General features: G+C 39.4%; 1 long non-coding RNA gene across 1 annotated transcript in view; it reads left to right on the forward strand.

Annotated features, from left to right (window-relative positions):
- Positions 1–19,423, forward strand: part of LOC309631140 — a 283,441-nt gene that overhangs the window by 247,818 nt on the left and 16,200 nt on the right. The gene's annotated exons all lie outside the window — the stretch shown is intronic.

Consider the following 19,423-nt stretch of genomic DNA (forward strand, 5'->3'; position numbering starts at 1 on the left):
AAGGATATATACTCTATTTCATTTTCTGGGACATATCCCAGAGATGGGGCAACATTTGTGAGTGAAAAGCCACCCTATGAGGTAAAGTGCTGCATATATATGTTGTATTGTAGTGGTTTTATCATTATTAATATACATATTCCTTAGTATCTAGGGTTTCTTTTCCTTTTGTCATAATATCAAGTGTTCATCAATTTATCAGCTCTCTGTCAATAATTATAAAGAAATGAGATAACAAGCCATGGTCAGTCAACGAGATGAGGCAAACACAAAATTAACCCACCTCTAGCCCAGTACCAAATTATCCATAAAGGTGACAACAGTAATCAGAATCCCTACTTGACAAAGTTTATCCTGCACCCACTCTGTAATGCACCCACACTTTGTTCTGTCCCTTTCCTGTCAGTCCCTCCTCTGCCCTACTGATGCCCCCTTGACCATCTGGCCTCCCCTTGTTTCTATCCCCTGACATCCTTTGCATGTTTTCCTAGCTTCTCTAGGATCATTCCCTGCCTTATCTACTTCCTCGTGGATCAGGTTTCTTTGTGCTGACTATGGACTACATAACCACTCTGTCATGGCCTTGGACTCACTTTTCAAAAATTAAGCCATGCTTAGCAGTCCAATAGGCCAACCAGGAACCATGTAGAGTGCTGTGAGGCCTTGTTAAATAGTGACTTGGGAGGGCAAGCTGGGACAATGCACCTACAGCAAGTATTCAGGGGAGCCCGCATTCTCAGTGATGGAGCACTGTGAGGGAGAAGTAGTGCCTCTAGCAAATTTGGCCACGTCCCTACTTGCGTGGGCTCAGGCCTATCTACAGATCCTGTTCGCTATTTTTATGCTTAATGCCAGCTGAAAACCTCACATAGTTGCTCTAAAGGAAAAATAAATATTACCAGAACAATGAAAATGAAATAACGAAATGAAAAAATGATAATGAAAATAGCACATCACAGGAGGAAACCGGTCTTATTTAAAATGAGATTAAGTTATACATAAATGGCCAAAGAACTTGGAATCAGAGAAGTTGTGAGTCAAGAGCTATTGAATTCATTTTCCCTCTCAGTGTAGAAATTCCCAATACAACAATTGTTGAAAAGTCAAATGCCTACATAGGGACCAGGCAGGTAATGAGAAAAGTAGATGCCATACAATAAGGAATGGTGAGGACCATGGCAAACAGTAAAGCACACGCCTTGTCTACATGGGGAAGACCTTACAGAGCTCTGTCCAACTGTTGTCTTCAGGTAGGTCCAGTGGTGCTAGTTCAAGAAGAATCTGAAATCCAGACTTTTGGTGACTTTTTAAAATTACTAAATATTAACTGCTTATTCAAATGTTTTAAAACACTGCCTGAAGTCAAAGAAAACATGAAAGTGGACCAGACGTGACTCACAGTGGTGACTTTTTCCCTATGAAAAACCTGACTGATAGCCTAATACACATTTCAACACCTCTAATCCTGAGCTCTTCCTTATACTGAACCAAAGTTTTCAATATTAGCATAACTTCCACTTTAGATTATATAACTCTATCCTCTGGATCAACACAGGATAAGCCTGTTCCTGTATTTCTTCTTCATTCTTGAAGTATGTCTTCCAAAAACAAAATGCCTAAGCCTTAATTACTTCTTTCCTTTTCTAACATCCAGTCCCTCTTTGCTCTCCAAACTTTTTTTTTTAATTTATTACTGAGTTGTGCTTTTCTTTAAATTGTTTTCATCTTGCTCCTTCTCAAGTACCTACAGTGACTCCCTATTGCCTTTTATTTCAAGAGCCTCCATGATCTGACCCACAGTTACTGACATATATCTCCCAGTTTGTATCTTCTGCTCTAACATATCAGTAGCAGGAAAGGATTCTTCCATTCCTGATGCTGCTTTCCAAGGGAGTGGAAGTCTACTGCATTCTGCTCCTGGCTTCTCTCTGTCCCTTCCTGTCTCCACCTCTGGGATACAGAAGTGATTTGTCTGATGAGTAAATTTGAGGTGAATAAACTGGGCATGCGCAGATCAGCTTTCCTTTTTCCTACTGGGACTGAGCTACCCACAGAGGACAGAAGTCCTCCATCAGAATAGAGTGACGTTTTGGCCTCCAGCCTTCTTTCGATTTGTACAGAATCTGGTTAGAGAACTGGGGAACTATTAATTGGGCCCTCTGAAAAATATAATCCACCATATTCCTTCTCACCTCAGAAGATTGGGAAATGCCACAGATCATTACAACTGAAAGGAACCTCGGAGAATATTTAGTTCAGAATCATCATGTATCAGAGGTAGAAAAAGTAAGTCCCAGAGAATTCAGTAACTTGCCCCCAAACTAGTTAGTTAGTAGTAGGCATTAGTTTTATGTTGATAACAGCAATAAAGTTCCTTATTTTTTCATTCTAAATGCAACCATTAGGCGATACTTGATTAAGAGTTTTCAAAGTAGAAGATTAAGTAAGGCTAAGTCGGAGAAGGATCTAATTAGCATGCAAGGAAAAAAATCTTTGGCAAAAATATCAGTGAGACTAAAACAGACTCATTGTAAGCTTGAAAATGACCCCATTCAACTCTGTTTTCATAATCTAGTCCGCAGTCACTGGTAGACTTGAGGACGGCAGTTAAATTTTGCCATTTTCTGTACCCTCTCCATCCCAAACAACTCCAGCTAAGTCAGTTTTCAAATTTAAAGCATTTCTAGAAACAAGACACTGTTTAACATAAAGACAATAAAAAATATGATGTCTCCTTTTTGTCTTTTTCATCTTCAACATGTTCTACTAAGATTCATTTATATTAGTGACAGATGTGGAGAGCTAGCCAAAAAAAGGACACAGTCTTCTGCACATGGTCAGGGAGACTATCTTTCCACTGATCTAGGTTGACATGAACTAGCAACGTGGCTGACATTTCCCCTCCTTGGAAGTGAATTTTGCCCCATTACTGAAATACCTTCCTTGCGCTTCATAAATCTGACAGTGTGAGCCTCAGGAAGCCCAATCATCAAAGCACTGGCTGGCACTACCTCTAGTGGGCTAGAAAATGAGCAGTTCTGTGTTTCTAAGGACTCTGGCTATTTAGGGTGAAAACAGAAAGGACCCAAGGGAGCTATCAAGATGCAAAATCATTCAAACAGTGAAATTTATTTTTTTTCTGTTCTTCAGACTACAATCTGCCAATCACTTTGGATTTTAATGTGCTGGGAATTAAAGGAATTACTATAAGGCAGCATTTTAGCTGGTAATGAATTATCAGCTTTAAACTAAGACTTTTTTTCTAATGGAGCATTTAGTGAATCAGAGAAACTATTCGCCAAGAAGCCTCCTTCTCCTCATCCCACCCTGAGGCCATAACCCCAGTCACTCTACCATAAACACAAAGGTTCATTGATACAGTAGAAGATCCTTTGAAACCCGTCCAAACACTTCTCTCTATTCTCTCTACTCACACGTCTCTAACATTAAGGTAAAAAATAGAAAGCACATACAGATAAATAAATGTCAGAGGTCTATGGAGTAAAATATAACGAAAGATGGACACTGGCACAGAGGGTGCAAGCTGCTCACCAACTAACACATAGCAATCTAATCTTTCTCTTTTCTGGGCACATAGCAAAACTACATTTCCCAGCCTCCCCTGCAGTTATGAGGAGCTATGTGATTGAGTTCTGGCCAACGGAATGCAGGCAGAAAAAAAGAACATCACTTCCAGACACGGACCATAAAGATCTCTCATGCGCAATCCTCTCTCTCTCACCTCACCCGCCAATAGAATGAAGAAGCCCCCAAGAACATAAGGACTGAAAGAGGAGAGCTGCCTAGGAACTATTTGTCCAGGAGCACCTATGTTGAATTATTGCATGAGCAAAAACCAAACTTTTATTATGTTAAGGCACTGAAATGTTGGGATTGTTTGTTTTAGCAGTTAGTCTACCCTGACTAAAAAAGATATGATTACATGAATTTAAGCAACTATAAAAAGAGGCATCTACATAGAGAAATTCACCTATTTTTCACATTCATGATGAAAAACAGAAACTAAAATTGACAAAGTTGATATTTTCAGCCCATTGCTAAATACTTTGAATTGCTGTTTGATTTAGCAAATCACTTGTTCAATGAATACAACATTTGAAACTTTTTTGCATAACTTGGCTGCCATAAATCTGAGAACTTCACATCATTCTACAAAGGTTGTGATTTAGATTTGGGTGAAGGCATCCCAGAGGATGTAATACTTCAGCTCAGTCGTGAGAGATGTAAGAGTACAACAGATGATTAGTCCTAAAATAGTGCTAAAACATTAGTTTAATGTCAATATAGATCAGTGAAAAGTCCCTTTCCAACATGAAAGGGTTCTTACAGATGAGGAAACTAAGATCCAGAAAAGTTTGAGCTTGTCCAAGGTCACACTACTGTATTGTCTTAATTCTTAGTTTAGATGAGGAATTCCTTGGCTTCCAGTCAAGTGTTTATTATGTCACATTCTCCCCTATATCATTTCACCTAACAAAATGTTAATGTTCTCTAAATCATCTGTCATAAAGCAGTGACTGCATGCATTTTCAAATTTTCAAATATCTATCTACACACACACACACACACATGCACACACACACATACTTAAATATATGTAGGAAGGTTCCTAGCTGAACTAGAGCAAAACATAATACAATCATGTCTTTCATTAAGGAATAGTACCCCATTCTTGCTGTTTTCAAATAGCAAATATCTCACCACAACACTATGTGGTAGCTAGTGTTCAAAGACACCTGCCAAAGTGCATGCCTATGGTATCCATGCCTTCTTTATAGTCCCCTCCTACACTAACTCCAGATTTCCAATAAAATGTGCCAGAAGTGACACAATACCAATTCTAGCCTTTAGGAGGATTGGCTGCTTCTCTTTTCTCTCTCTTGGAACATTCAGTTTGGGAAGTCAAGAAACCCAATATAAGAAGTTCAGGGACTTCCCTGGCAGTCCAGTGGTTAAGACTCCATGCTCCCAATGCAGGGGTCCCAGGTTCGATCCCCTGTTGGGGAACTAAGATCCCACATACCACAACTAAGCCCACACACCACAACAAAGACCCAGAGCAGTCGAAAGAAAGAAAGAAAGAAAGAAAGAAAGAAAGAAAGAAAGAAAGAAAGAAAGTCCAGCTACCCTACTAGAAAGATGATATAGAGAGGTCACATGAAGAAAAGAGTCTGAGACTACACAGAGAGGGAGCCCCAGCTGCCCAAGGATTCCAGTTACCATCTGACTGTAGCCATGAGAAAGACCACAAAAAATGCCAGTAGAAGAACGGCTCAGGTGTTCCTAATCAACACACAGAGCAATGAGAGATAATAAAATAGTTGTCATTTTAAGCCACTAACTTTTGAGGTAGTTTGTTACATATCAATAGGTGACCAAACCAGAATTTGGTACATAGAAGTAGGATGTTGCCCTAATAAAAACCTAAAATATATGGCATTGGCTTTGGGATTCAGTGGCAGGCAAAATATGGAGGGATTTCAAGGGGATAATTAGTGAAGGCTTGAAGAACACTGAAGAACTTGCTATTGGAAGCTGAGAAAAAGTGGCCTGAATTATGTGCAGACCAATTAGTAAAACTGTCACCTGTAACTTGGAATGTAGAAGGGGTATCTTTGTTTTGTGGCCCAACATATGATTGGTCCTGGAGAATGTTCTGTGTGTGCTTGAGAAGAATGTATATCCTGTGGCTGTTGGGTTAAATTTCTATATATATCTGTTAGGGCCATTTGGTCTAAAGTACAGTCCAAGTCAAATGTTTCCTTATTGGTTTCTGTCTGGATGTTCTATGTATTATTGAAAGTGTTGTATTAAAATCTCCTACTATTATTGTATTGCTGTCTATTTCTCCCTTCAGTTCTGTCAATGTTTGCTTTATATATTTAGGTGCTGTAATGTTGGATATATACATATTTATATTGTTGCATCTTCTTCATGAATTGACCCTTGCATCATGTAATGTCCTTCTTAGTCTCTTGTGACAGTTTTGACAAAGTATATTTTGTCTGATGTAATTATGACCACTCCTGCTCTCTTTTGGTTACCATTTGCATGGAATATCTTTGTCCACTCTTCACTTTCAGTCTATGTGTATCTTTAAATCTAAAGCATGTCTCTTGTACACAGCATATAGTTAGATCTTGTCTTTTTACCTATTCAGCCACTCTCTGTCTTTTGATTGGAGAATTTAATCCATTTACATTTAAAGTAACTATCAGTAGATTAGAACTTGATATTGCCATTTCGTTAATCCTTTCCCTGCCCAGGGAGAAGGTGGTATTTGGGACTTTTCTTCTGCTCACTCTGCTTTGAGGAGCTCTGGTGGGTGACTGTGTACTAATCCAAGCCTTTGCCTTTGTTCTCAACGACCTTCAGGAGTCTAGATTATGCCAGTCCCACCAGTGCTCTGAGGTGGGTGAGACAGATATCAGTCTCTCAGACAGCACTACGAAAAAGTTGGAATCTTGGATGTATGTCCCACCACTTTCTCTCCCCAGGGAGAAGCTGAGAGTTCAGATTTTTTTCATCCTTTAACTCAGTACTGAGCCAGGAGGAAGGGCTATGGTGAGTGCTTGCATGTTAATCCAAAGAGCTGCCTTTGCTTTTAATAGCTCCCAACATAGGGTCTTTCCATACCAGCACTCAGATTCAGGCAAGGAAGAAACCAGTACATGGTCAGAATGTTGGACGTTCAGTCTAATCCTTTCTTTCCTTCTCCAGGGAGAAGCTGGGAGCTGGGGGTTTCCTCCCAGTCACGTACCAAAGGGAGGGATTATGGCAAAATGGAGCCTCAAATTCTCCTACCAGCTCCAGTATGGCTGGTTTTGCTCTCGCCTTGGTAGTAGAATCCTCTGAATTGATTTCTGGATCTCTCACAAAGGGAATTGTTCCAGGTAGTGGTGTTGAATTGGTGTGTCCATGAGGGAGAGAATGATAGAAGTCTTCCTAGCCCCCATCTTGCTCTATCTTAAACATTTTTAAGTGTACACTTCAGTGGCATTAAAAACATTCACATTGTTGGGGAATACCCTGGCAGTCCAGTGGTTAGGGCTCTGCGCTTCTACTGCATGAGGCACAGGTTCGATCCCACATAGTTGGGGAACCAGCATGACCAAAAAATTTTTTTTAAAAAATTCATGTTGTTATGCTAACTTCACTGCCATCAATCCACAGAACTCTTTTCTTCTTATGAAACTGAAACTCTATATCTATTAAACAATAATTTACCGTTCTTCCCTCTCCCCAGCTCATGGCAACCACCATTTTACTTTCCATAAAATATCAATGAATTTGACTACTCTAGGTATTTTATATAAGTGGAATCACAGGATATTTGTTCTTTTGTGACTGGCTTATTTCATTAGAATAATGTCCTCAAGGTTCATCCATGTTGTAGCATGTGTTGTATCTCGAGTCCTTGAAAATTACAAGGAAAGCTGAATCTAAAGCCAGCAGTGGAAACGACAAAGACATGATTCAATTTACACATGAAAACTGTCAAAAATCTCAAAAACTGACAGTGCCAGAAAACAAAGAGAAAAAAGAAAGAGAAAGACATGGAATAGAGGAAATGGGGATGCAACAAAGGAGAAAGGGTATGAGAATCCTCAGAATGACAATAAAGAGAGATGCCTGATGACAATGGTCCCCAGATAGAAAGGGGCAACTGGTTCACATTGAAGAAGGTCAGAGGGCTCTGGGAGAGGTTTTGTCACGAAGATAAATTGTTAAAAGACATAATACAGCTGAACGTAATAAAAAGAGATTAAGACAGCTAGAGAAATTTGGCCTTGAATCAGTGATATGTACACAGAAAAATAAGCAAACATAAAAAGTAAGATAATTATTAAGTCCAAGGAAAGCAAATTTGGGCAGAAAAGGAAAAGTTGTCATATAAAATCAGCTATAAGTGGCATTTTATAGCAATAAAAACATTAACTCCAAATATTAATCTAAACAAAATTATGATATGACTGTATTAGGAGGTCAGATATATGGGAAGGGTATGTTCTCATCTGCCATAGCATCTTCCACAGCAGGAAATCAATAGATTTTGTATAAGCTCCCCTAAAAATATATAGTAATATAAACATGTTATTTAGGTACATGAAGGTAAATATCAAAAGAATCAGCTAAGATATTTTAACATATTTGCTTCTGAGAAACGAGAAATGGAGATGATAAAAAAGTCAAGGTAGAGACCGCTATTTTTTTTCTCATAAGAAACATTTTGGAATTATTTGACTCTTTTTTTTACGTTTGTTTTTTTTTTTAATGTGGACCATTTTTTTTAAAGTCTTTATTGAATTTGTTACAATATTGCTTCTGTTTTATGTTTCGGTTTTTTGGCCATGAGGCATGTGGGATCTTAGCTCCCCAACCAGGGCTAGAACCTGTACCCCCTGCATTGGAAGTCAAAGTCTTAACCACTGGATCGCCAGGTAAGTCCCTGGAATTATTTGACTCTTTAACTACATATGTTTAAACCTTCAATGCAAATTTTTCTTTTTTTGGCTGCATTGGGTCTTCGTTGCTGCACATGGGCTTTCTCTAGTTGTGCCAAGTGGGGGCTGCTCTTCATTGTGGTACATGGGCTTCTCATTGCAGTGGCTTCTCTTGTTGTGGAGCACGGGCTCTAGAGTGCAGGCTCAGTAGTTGTGGCACACGGGCTCAGTAGTTGTGGCTCACAGGCTCTAGGGCGCAGGCTCAGTAGTTGTGGCACACGGGCTTAGTTGCTCCACAGCATGTGGGATCTTCCCGGACCAGGGATCGAACCCGTGTCCCCTGCATTGGCAGGCGGATTCTTAACCACTGCACCACCAGGGAAGTCCTTCAGTGCAAATTTAAAACTTAAAATAAGGACAATAACCATACTCTTGCAAATCATCTCCATCCATTCCCACCAACATAATGAGCTTGACTGAGAGTAGGTATGACTCAATATGGCATTTCTTATTTTATGATTGCTATATACAGTCACCTAAGAAAATAGACACATGCATGTTTTTAATTATAAAATTAGCAGGTGCATGACAACTAAAAACAATATGCAATCCTGAATTGATCCTGGACCAAAAGACAGATCTAACTATCTATCTATCTCATTATTGGAATAATTGCCAAAATTAGAATAAGGTCCATAGTATTATTAGATAATAATATTCTATCAATGTTATTTCCTGATTTTGATAATTGTACTATGGTTATGTAAAAGAATTTCCATCTTTTTTAGAAATATACACTGAACAATTTAGGGGTAAAGGAACATCTGGTCTACAGTTTATTCTCAAATAGCTCAGAAAAAAATATTTACATCTATATCTACCTTTCTAAACAGAGAGGATGCTCACAGACTTAGAGGATGAATTTATGGTTACCAGCGGGGAAGGGTGGAGGGGAGGGATAGACTGGGAATTTGGGATTGACATGTACACACTGCTATATTTAAAATAAAATGCCTTTCCATTAAAAATAATAAAATAAAATAAAATACATTTGCATCCAAAAAATAAACAGAGAGAATGATAAAGCAAATGTGGGAAAATGTTAACAATTAGTGAAACTGAGTAAAGGGTATATGGAAGTTCCTTGTACTAATCTTGCAACATTTCTGTAAACTTGAAATTATTTCAAAATAAAAATAATAAGCAAGGCAATAGATGACAGTAATAAGTGGCTAGAAAGATGGCCAACACATTCCCCCTCAGCTCACATTCGATTCTCTAGTCCTTATATATGCTACTCCCATTTCTGTAAAATACAGAGGTTTGAACAGCTAAGAAACTCACTTAACTCAATCTAGATATCATAGGGGTTCAAATATTTAAATTGATTGGCATATTCATTGAAAAACTCTTCTAACAAGAGTTGTGAAGGAAATATTTCCTATTCTCTTTTCTTTAAGCCTATGTTCTTATCTAGTGCAGGTCAGTTAACATGTATTTCTTTTACTTTAGCCTAGAATTGACCTAGTCACTTTAGTCTTTCAAAATATAGATTAAAGGAGCCAACTATTTTATTTCCACACTGTATCAATTAGAAATGCATATGGCTTAAAGTACATTGATACAAGCTAATTTTCCTTATATGACAAAATGTCCAATGGTAGGTACTGCTGGCACTCGCCCAGCTCATTGCGACAGGGCTGGTATTTCTATGATTATCCTGGACTGGCCCTCATTCTCAAGATGGCTGTCACATTTTTCAAACATTAATTTCAAGGCAAGAGGAAAGAGGTAGGAGCAGCACTAACCACATGGCTCCTCTTTTTCGTAGACTTCCTTTTACATCTTATTTATTAGAACTAGGTCATATGGTCATCCCCAAGGAAGGGTGAGGGAGGCTGGCAAAGCAGAGAGCAGGATTGTCACAACTGGCTTCTTGGACCATGGGTTCTACTTGGGAATTCTTCTTGCTTAAGACTGAGCACATTGCCACCCTGAATAAAATTAGGGCTCTGTTAGCAAAGAAGGAGGGAGAAGGAAGATTGAGAAGGAAACCAGAAGCACCTCCCACACCTTCCTCATCCTAGTCATCAGACTATTATAGCCTAGAAGTCCCCAAAACTGTGATTCATTCAAGTAGATGCATATTAAGAGCTTCTTCGGGGCTTCCCTGGTGGCGCTGTGGTTAAGAATCCGCCTGCCAATGCAGGGGACACGGGTTCGAGCCCTGGGCCGGGAAGATCCCACATGCCGCGGAGCAACGAAGCCCGTGCGCCGCAACTACTGAGCCTGTGCTCTAGAGCCCATGAGCCACAACTACTGAGCCCGTGTGCCGCAACTACTGAGCCCAAACACCTAGAGCCCGTGCTCCACAACAAGAGAAGCCACTGCAGTGAGAAGCCCGTGCACCGCAACGAAGAGTAGCCCCCACCCCCTGCAACTAGAGAAAGCCTGCGCGTAGCAACAAAGATCCAACGCAGCCAAAAATAATTAATTAATTAATTAATTAATTAATTAATTAATTTTAAAAAAAGACCTTCCTGTCAGTTAAGAATAGAGTCTTACAGGTAATTATTTAAATTCAAAATCAATTTTATGAAGGGAACACACTGGTAAAGAGAAGGTGAGCTGTCAGAATAATTCTATAACTTATATGTCATCTGAATACTTGGAGCCTCTGCAGCTTATTCATCATAGTGCCTGTGGCAGAGAAGTTAGGAGAAACTTTGGAAGCCGATCTGTGGAAAGTGAGATATATTATATTGGCTGAAAAATAGCTTTACTATTCTAGCAAACTATCCAATAATAAAGGCTACAGTGATCCAAGTACCATCGGCCACGTTTGCAGTTATACATAATTGCACAATTATTCTTGCGACTACCATTTTCATGCCTTTAGGCTATAGGAGGAAATTGAAGCCATAGGAGAAAATAGGTTGTGTAGGAAGAACACATAGGGCGAGAAAGGAGAAAAGTGAGAATCAAAGATCGCTCTAAAGAGCACCTTCGGACTTCCCTGGTAGTGCAGTGGTTAAGAATCCGCCTGCCAATGCAGGGCACACAGGTTCGAGCCCTGGTCCGGGAAGGTACCACGTGCTGCAGAGCAACTAAGCCTGTGCACCACAACTACTGAGCCTGTGCTCTAGAGCCCGAGACCTACAACTACTGAGCCCGCGTGCCACAACTACTAAAGCCCACATGCCTAGAGCCTGTGCTCTGCAACAAGAGAAGCCACCGCAATGAGAAGCCCGCGCACTGCAACGAAGAGTAGCCACTTCTTGCTGCAACTAGAGAAAGCCCATGCACAGCAACGAAGACACAACGCAGCCATAAAATTTATTTTTTTAAAAATTTTAATTAAAAAACATAAAGAGCACCTTCATGTACAAGACTGTCAGAGGAAGAGGGGAAATGTAATATTTATAATATTATTTAATTCCAGTTCACTAGAATGTTCTTTTACTGTGTCTAGTATAGTGTTTGCCCTATTAAACTTTATTTCATTAAATTTATTTTCATTCTCACAATTTCTAATTGTTTTTTATTTGTAATCTATCAGTTCTTTACTCAGATCTGCCTATTCCTGTTTTGTAATTTCTTGTTCTTTATCTCTTTGAAGATCTGGAACCTAATATTTTTAAATCATTCAATATGTTTGCATTTCACTAGGAGTGAATCCATCTGATTATTTTGCTGACTCACTTTTTTAGTGGTAGTTTTCATAATGGTGAGTTTATATTTGGGTTGGTAGGCTAATCTTAGGTGGGACTGGGTTTGTTGTTGTTTTGTCTTATGTTCTCTCTCTGCGACCACGCCTCTCTATGTATAAATTATGTGGTTGCCTCCACTCAGCCCCCAGGGAGACCCACCACCCAAGTCCAGAACCAGGTCTTACACTGGAGGGACAGCTCCAAGTGCAGAATGATGGGGCTATTTTAGATCTAGTTACTGAGCTAAACAAGTCCTGCTGCTGGACTTGCTCTACTTCCTCCTGCCCCCCGCAGGAGCTCAGCTGTATAAAGCCACAGCTTCACACAGTGATCAGAGCCGTTTCCACCTCCTTTCATGGGCATGGTAGGCCCACCTAGCCTTGGCTTTTACACGGTGATGCTGGCCCTGGTGCCCTACCACATGTGGACCACTTTGGTTTTCATTCCACTGCAGTAGTCACCCTCCTAACTCTGTCTATTTCTGGAACTATAGCCCAGCAGGCCTATGCTGCAGTCCCGGCTTACTGCCGAGTGTTTCCATTTCTGGCCCATGAAAACGTTTAGTTATTGTTTGGATTTTTTTTCCCATTGCTATGTCTTTTAGGTTTGGAGCAGAGGGGAAATTTTTAAGGAAACACTCACAGTACCACTTGATGGGGAAATCTGGAAAGAAAAAGTAGGGTGTGGCTATAGATAAATCTGTAGGTCAGGAGTCAGAAGTCGAAGAATATCACAGTTTCCTTAAGGAAGGCCCTGCTTCCAAAGACATGGAAATAATCTAATCAAAGGCAGCAGGCATGTCAGCTGAGGAATGAATAATGCTCAAATGCATATTTACTGTAAGACTAACACAGATACATTCTAAAGAGGAGAAGGGAAAATAGAAAAAGTCATTGACAGGATAATCCATGCAATTTTTCAGAGTCCATTCCATCACCCCCCATGACCTTAAACCCAGAAGAAATGCAATCAAGAGATTAATTGTGATACTAAATTCCAAATTTTATTGAAAAATCCATCACTCCTGTAAACTGTCCTTTTTATTGCATGACTCAGAAATTTGCACTGAGGGTCCCACCAATCCCCAGTGCTTTCTAGGATTCTCTTCTTATTGGTGTTCCTTCTGCATATTGAAAATTTCTTAAGTTGCTTTCATATTTATTCCCTTATTCCTGGTGCCCAAATGCTGGAATGAGTTTGAACCCCATCTAAGAGTACAGGTTCTTCTCTCTTATAACAGTTCTTGCCCATTTACAAGAGACATCTCCAAGCACCCAGTGTATTTTTCCCATAGTTCCAATTTCCTGCTCATGTCTCTCTGTCTCCCACCAGATGCCGTATGTTTGTTTGTTTCAGGTCCTATGATGTCATCTATGCCGAAGATGCTGCTGTTTTAGACTCTGGAGTCTAAAGTTTTTTAATCCTAACAATCCTACTTCGTAGGTTAATGCTTCCTTCTGCTACCACATTTGTACCAGCTGGAGAATCCTTCCATCGATGTATTTCTGAGCTGGAGTTACCACTGGTAACATTTCTCAAGGCTTTAGTGGTGTAGGAAAAAGCAATATGTCTTGTCCCATGGGTTTTCTAGCTTTCCTTCAGGCCAACAAAAATACTGCTTTCTCTACCTCTTTTTCTGCAGCAGCACAACCTAATTCTTTACTCTTGCGTTCCATTTCCATTCCCTCCTAAGGAATCCCTATTTCTTTCAGTTAGAATCAGATTTTGGGGGTTTTTTTTTCCCCAAACTTCTACCTGTGCCAAAGTTAGTCTCATTCCTCCTCTACAACATGTAGGATTACACTGTTTGTCTGATGACATCGTTTCCATTATGTTCTCTTTCCATTGGACTGCAAGACAAAAATGTATTTTTTTGTTTTTTTGGTAGCATTGGGTCTTTGATGCTGCACACGGGCTTTCTCTAGTTGTGGTAGCGGAGGCTACTCTTCGTTGAGGTGTGCAGGCTTCTCATTGCAGTGGCTTCTCTTGTTGCAGAGCATGGGCTCTAGGTGCACAGGCTTCAGTAGTTGTGGTACGAGGGCTCAGTAGTTATGGTTCACAGGCTCTAGAGTGCAAGCTCAGTAGTTGTGGCACACAGGCTTAGTTGCTCCATGGCATGTGGGATCTTCCCAGACCAGAGCTCGAACCCGTGTCCCCTGCATTGGCAGGCAGACTCTCAACCACTGCGCCACCAGGGAAGTCCCAAAAATGTATTTTTAAAGCTGGTCCTGTTCCTCTCCATGCTCCAGACTTACCACTTGTACATGAAGGTGCTCTTTAGAGCAATCCTTGATTCTCACCTTTCTCCCTTTCTCACTGTATGTGTTCTTCCTACACAATTTGTTTTCTCTTATGGAGCTTCAATTTCCTCCTATAGCCTAAATGCATGAAAATGGTAATCACAAGAATAATTGTGCAATTACATATTACTGCAAACAAATTTAGGCCCATATGATCAAAGACTCCACGAACAAAGCTAAAAGATAAGCAAACCTGATTAGGAGAAAGTATTTGCCACATACTTAAAAGATTATCTTACAGATTAATAAGAAAAAGACTAAAGATATAATAGAAATGCAAACAGAGGTTATGAACAGACGATTCACAGAAGAGAGAATACAACTGGCCAATAAACATATGAAAAGATGCTCGATCTCACTAGTAACCATGGAAATACAAATTAAAACAATAATGACAATATTTCTCTCCATTAGATTGCCAAAACTGGTTGATTTTCTTATTGAGCCTTTGCAAGGTTTTGAGGAATTGAGTACTTTCAGATATTACTAGTGGGAATATAAATTGGTTCAACCAGTTTGTACATTCCCTACAACTCATAAGTTCCACACATAGATTTCTATCACAATATGGCACAGACATTTATATGAAGGTTCAGTGCAGCACTGTCTATAATAGATAAAAATTAGTAACATTTTAACTGTCTATCAAACAGGAAATAGCTAAATAAATTAGATTCACAATAGTATATTATATAGCAGTTAAAAGGAGTATACTAGATCTATTTGCATCAACATGGATAAATCACAAAACATAATTGCTAATTTAAAAAGGCAAACTACAGAATAATATGTATAATATGACACCATTTGTTAAACACGCACACACACACGATACTAAAACAATATTCTGAAAACTCATAATAGTGGTTACCTCCAGGAACTGGGGAAAAGTACACATCGCAAGTGGAAAGCAGGGTAATAATAACAAACATTTTTAAGAGCTTATTAAATCTGATATGGTGTTTAAGTGTTTTACATAAATTATTACATTTTATCCTTAAAACCATCTTGTGAGGTAGGTTATCTGGAGAATGGAAATTAATAACATTTCCATTCTCCAGATAAGGAAACTTAGGCACAGACAGGTTGAGCAACTTGCCTAAAGTTGCACAGCCAGTTAATTGGTAGAGTGAAACTTAAGCCAAGGCAATCTGGCTGTAGGCCTCCTTTAATAACAATGCTTGGGATATGGCATTGGGGTAGTGGGGTAGTGCTCCAAGAGGACTTCACAGCAGCTTTAGCGTTCTAGGTTTTTGAAAGGAGAATGTATTCAGGAACCACTTATATAGCTAAAAATCAATTTTAAAGAAGAAAAGCAATTATTGATACATCTTAGATGGAACCACATCAAAAAGGAAAAGAAGAATGAATGAACAAAGGGAAGGGAGAAAGGGACGAAGGAAGGAAGGGAGGGATGGAGGGAGGAAGGAAGCCTTCTCCCAGGTACTTTCTAGCTTGAAGGAATGAATGAAGGGAGGGAGAGAGGTAACAAGAAGGAGAGAGGACTTTCACCCCTCTTTATCTGTTTAGTGATGAGTTTCATAGCTCTGGTTTATCAGACACTTCTAGTGCTCCAAAATCCATGCCATTATTAGGATTTATCTCAGTCAGATTGAGAAAAAGGAGATACAAAGGAAAACAAAACCCTTGGATTGTGAATACACTCTCCTGTCCACAAATGCCGGCACTACCAGCCCAAAATTCTCTACAGAGAAGCTCTTTCTTTTCTGAGATGAGCCCTCCTTTGCCCTTGAAACTAATTCCCAACACAAGACAATCAGTTCTGTCTCATTACCCAGAGATGTTACCTGGCCTGCAGTTATCCCCATTGTTTGTCTCTGATGGAGAGAAAAGACAATTCCAGTCAAATTGCAATTAAAGAAAGGAAAGAAAGAAAAGTTTTTCTTAGTTCTTAGAAATCATCCATTGTCCCCCAAGACCTTCCAGGGGGCAAGAGAGCACATCTGTCTCTGATTAAAGAGGAAGAGCCCTCTTTAATCACCCCAGCTGTATGGGGAAACCAGTTTTCCTAAAAAGCCAACCAAAGAAAACCCTTCAATATGAGAACCCAAAAAGAAATTTACCACCAGGAACCGCATTTACCCTTTACTTCACCATAGAGAAAGTTCCAGGCCCTAGCACGGTGCCCTAAACTGTGTTCTTGGACTTGACCAATCCAATGTCTGCTATCAACCTCTTTGCGGGTGGAGTAATAACTGAGGGAAGTGAGATTTGAGCTCCCCCAAGTGGCTGAAGCCTTCTGCTAACCTGGATGGGCGGAATGGGCTTTTGCGGTGTCATGGATTTCTCGGCTCTGTGTGCAATCCATTTATCTTCTTTTGATGTGTTTTTTATAGCGTTTTCTGAAATAACATCATTTTGTGACGAGTTCTTATCCTGAAACATTGAATACTGCAGTGTTTATGACTGGGGTTAGCCCAGAATTTTTCTCAATAATAGATAGTACAATCTGCTATTCCTTCCTTTCTCTTTTTGCCAACCCACGGCACTATATGTGAACTCATTTTTTTGAGCAAGTTTTTGTTTTTAGGGCTGCATTACAATTAACTTAACATCAGATTTTCCAAATATTCTATGACCAAGGAGAGAAATAACGCCTGTGTGTGATTTACTCTAAGGCAGTCCTCAAAACAAGGCATCTAGTTCTATGACTAAGAACAAAATAAAACATACTAAGTTTGATACACATTCCTCACGCCCAAATACCTCAAGAACACAAAACGCAGAGCCCAAGCTTGCAGTACTTCCTGTCTGCTCTGTCTTACGAACTCCTTCCACATATAGAACAAGTCTTGAATTTGGCAATTCTTCTTGCTGCAGCAGCAATATTTTCTCATTTAAAAAAAAAAAGTTCTTTCTCCTAAAGAGTAAGATAACCAAAATTAAAAGGTAAACCACAAAAGGGAAATACTGCAACTACTATGATAAAGCACTTATATGAGACTCTCAGAGAAAGACTATTACCTCAATCAATAAAAAGATATAAATATTATTTCCAAAAGAGGAAACACTAATGAGCAACAAAATTTGCAAATACTTCACCCTCTAAAGAGATCAAAGAAATAAAAATTAAACAAGGTAACATTTTTGTCTATCATATTAACAAAGATGTTCAAAATGCTAAAATGATGCATTTACATACAGTAAAACAGACATTGGACAACTTATTTTTGAAAGCAAGCTGATAACCCCTCCTACACTGTTGGTGGGAAAGTAAATCGGTACAGCCACTATGGAGAACAGTATGGAGGCTCCTTAAAAGACTAAAAATAGAGTTGCCATATGATCCAGCAATCCCACTCCTGGGCATATATTTGGACAAAACCATAATTCGAAGAGATACATGCACCCCAATGTTCATTGCAGCACTGTTTACAATAGCCAGGACATGGAAGCAACCTAAATGTCCATCGATGGATGAATGGATAAAGAAGATGTGGTACATATATACAATGGAATATTAGTCATAAAAAAGAATGAAATAATGCCATTTGCAGCGACATGGATGGACCTAGAGATTGCCATACTGAGTGAGGTAAGACAGATAGAGAAAAATAAATATATAATATCACATATATGGAATCTAAAAAAATGATATAGATGAACTTATTTACAAAACAGAAATAGAGTCACAGATGTAGAAAACAAACTTATGGTTACCAAGGGGGAGGGGACAAATTGGGAGATTGGGATTGACATATACACACTACTATATATAAAATAGATAACTAATAAGGACATAATGTATAGCACAGGGAGCTCTCCTCAAGTGGCTGAAGAGAGCCTACATGGGGAAAGAATCTAAAAAAAGAGTGGAGGGACTTCCCTGGCAGTCTAATGGTTAGGACTCTGCACTTCCACTGCAAGGGGCACAGGTTCGATCCCTGGCCGGGGAATTAAAATCCCGCAAGCCACGCGGCGTGGCCAAAAATATATAAATAAATAAATATTAAAAAGGGTGGATATATTAATATGTATAACTGATTCACTTTGCGGTGCAGCAGAAACTAACACAACATTGTAAATCAACTATACTCCAATAAAAATTAATTAAAAAGAAAAAAGAAAAGCTGATAGCTTTTAAGTCTTATTCCTCTCCCTTCTGCTGCCCCACATCCGGGCAAGCTGGTAAGAAAGTGCAGATGCTCCCTCCTTTGATTCAGATAAGAAGTTCCAACTATACAAGCCCTTGCCTGTGCCTGGGAACCCTCACTGGTAGCCCCACCCCTTAACCCAATAAAAGCCAAAGCCAGTCACCCTTCCTGCTCTCGCAAGCCATTTTCAGACATGCTTGGGAGCCTACCCTACTCCTTTCAAAAAGCCTCAAAATGTGAGTAATAAACCTCTTTCTATCCTCTTGGGGTATGTGTGTTTGTGTGTGTGTGTGTGTGTGTGTGTGTGTGTGTGTGTGTGTGTGAGATCACCAGTCTCGACATCTGAACCAACTTTGGGTAGGAGGTCCATCTCACCTGTACAAAAGCCCTGCTAATAGTTGAGGTGTTAACTTCACACGATTAAGACAGTATTTGCCAGATCCTGAAGGGTGTGAAGCTGTGTTTTTCCCCTTTTGCAATAGATAAATATTTTGTGGAGAGATAACTATGTAAAATCTGATTCTTTACCTCACTTTCCCTTACCAGTTTTGACACCCATTAATGTTAATTATTACTCTAATTTTTGCCAAATGGAGATTTTCTAATATCGTCAATTCTTCTACCTTTAGTAATTGGCTTTCTACTCAAAGGAAGACTTTTCTAGCCTTCCTATTTGTTTATTTATCCAACTTTACTGAGATATAATTGACATATCTCATATAATTGACACATAACATTGTAAAAGCTTGGGGTGTACAAAGTGATGATTTGATACGTGTACATATTGTGAAGTGATTACTACAGTAAGGTTAGTTAACACCTCCAACACCTCC

This window comes from Balaenoptera borealis, assembly GCF_965194805.1.
Source record: "Balaenoptera borealis genome assembly, chromosome: 6".
NCBI classification, from domain to species: Eukaryota; Metazoa; Chordata; class Mammalia; order Artiodactyla; family Balaenopteridae; genus Balaenoptera; species Balaenoptera borealis.